Here is a 2,481-nt window from a genome sequence, read left to right as displayed (position 1 = left end):
CATTCTGAGCAAACTATCACAAGGACAGAAAACCAAACACTGCATGTTCTCACTCATTGGTGGGAATTGAACAACGAGATCACTTGGACACAGGGTGGGGAACGTCACACACTGGGGCCTGTCATGGGGTTGGGGGTTGGGGGAGGGATAACATTAGGAGAAATACCTAATGTAAATGATGAGTTGATTGGGTGCAGCAAACCACCATGACACATGTATACCTATGTATCAAACCTGCACGTTGTGCACGTGTACCCTAGAACTTAAGGTATAATAATAATAAGAAGAAGAAGAACTTGGCTTATTTCTATTAGTTTCCTAGTAAGATTCATTGGGAAAAATATCTGTTTGACTCAGAAGAAGGTGGAATTATTTAGAATTTATTTCATAGTGCTCTAATAACATGCCAGAATCTTCTCACTGAGAAGGACAGGAGGAAAAGGAAAGAAGAAGGAGAGGGTTGGATGAAGTCAAATCTTGTTTCCTCCGGGAGGTCTGACTTCAGTGAAGATCCAAAGGCAGAGGCCTCTTAGGAGTCCTTCTGCTCCCTGGAGGCAGTACATATTAGATTGGCCTTATGCTTAGCAGACAGGCCTTAATGCTAATTTCTCCTGACCTTCTCATGTGATTCGTGTCAGCTTGGTCCTCATTTGTTAAGCTTGCTTTAATTATGTGCATAATGCCTCATTATTTTTTATAAAGGAAGCAGCAAAGGAAATAATTATGCAAATGACTGAGGTGTGTTGTTCACTGAGGAGTTGTGGGCTAATTGGGCACTGGTACAAAAATACCATTGCCAAATACAGTGCTGCCAAAAAGATTCCCACCAATCCCTATTTCAGATTAAGTACCTCAGTGCCTACAGGATAAATGTCCAATAAGATAAAATGCCCTGAGAACTCAGATAAGGCCAGGATTTTTTTGCTAAGGTTGAAGTATTATCTCAGTTGACCAAGGTGAAGCTTCTCCTAGAAACACCTTTTTAGCTTTGTCTTTGGTTGTTGCCAAATGGGAATAATTTGTGTGTTGAACCTAGTATTATTTCACTTTGTCTCTCCTTTGGAAAGTCTCACTCATTTATTCATTTTGTCTATTTTAATTCAATCTAGTTAAAATCTTTAACAAGGCCCCTCGTGTGATTTGGCTCCTTCATACCTTAACTCAGGTCAGCTCTCATTGTCAACCTATCTTCACCCCACCATGTGACCTCTAATTCTGTTTTATTAGATCAGGTCAGGAATAGATGCCCTATGCTTCCATGTTACCCTGTGTTTTTCTCTCAGGACATCTGTATTTGAAATTCATTACTGTTGTAAAATGACCACCTTGGTCATTTGCAATTACCATGTTTTCTCCAGAATGCATAACCAGCGAGGATATTACACTGAAGGCAGGTTTCAAAACAGATTCTGCACAACAAATACCAAGCAGGCGCAAAAACTGTCACACAGCTTGTTCTGTTGGCACAGTGAAATCCTCGCTTTCTGTCTTTTTTCTGTTTTCTTTCTGTTTTCTTTTTTTTTTTTTTGAGATGTAGTCTCACTCTGTAACCCAGGCTGGAGTGCAGTGGCACGATCTCGGCTCATTGCAAGCTCTGCCTCCCGAGTTCACGCCATTCTCCTGCCTCAGCCTCCCAAGTAGCTGGGATTACAGGTGCCTACCACCACGCCAGGCTAATTTTTTGTATTTTTAGTAGAGATGGGGTTTCACCACATTAGCCGGGATGGTCTCCATCTCCTGACTTCCTGATCCGCCTGCCTTGGCCTCCCAAAGTACTGGGAGCTTTTTGTCTTTTTAAGCACCCAAACTAGCCCTTAATTAAAGGGTTCATTTGAGGCAGATGTGAAAATATTCAGTAACAAGAATCAACTAAACTTCTAATCAGGATCAAATACTGACTAAATGGTAGGATCCAAAGAAATACCAAGGTCTAGGGCATTATTTCAAAAGATGTAAGGCTATTATATCTTATCTTAAATATTAGATTTTTATATGTGTTTATTGCAAGGTTGGGAGTGCCTATAGAATATTTTTAGTCATTCCATACAACTGGCAGATCTTTTATTTGACCAAAGAAAAATCATCTATAATATCCATTGTACTAAGTAACAAACTTGCTGTTGATCAGATATTAAGGTAACTAGCCTTCTGATAGCTGTCTCCTGAGTGTGGATTTTGATTAGTCTTTCAAATGCTAAGTAATCATCCTGGAGTGTGTATTTTTGATTAGGGTAGTTCTGATATTAATCAACCACCTCTAAGACATAAATTAAAATGCCCACTTATTGATAAACACAGTCTATGAAGTATTTAAAGTTAATTGCAGACAATGTAGCAGTTGTTAAATTTGCAAGTTATTGTCTGACTTACTTGCTGAAATGCAAGCCCCCTGGAGGGGAAGGCGATTTATTCACATCACATACCCAGATTCTGCATGGTTCCAGACCTGGAGCAGGTGACCAAGAAATGTTTTTGGAATAC

Source organism: Mandrillus leucophaeus, unplaced genomic scaffold, assembly GCF_000951045.1.
Source record: "Mandrillus leucophaeus isolate KB7577 unplaced genomic scaffold, Mleu.le_1.0 Scaffold75, whole genome shotgun sequence".
NCBI lineage: Eukaryota > Metazoa > Chordata > Mammalia > Primates > Cercopithecidae > Mandrillus > Mandrillus leucophaeus.
The sequence above is the reverse complement of the archived record's forward strand: the minus strand, read 5'-3'. Positions refer to the sequence as shown.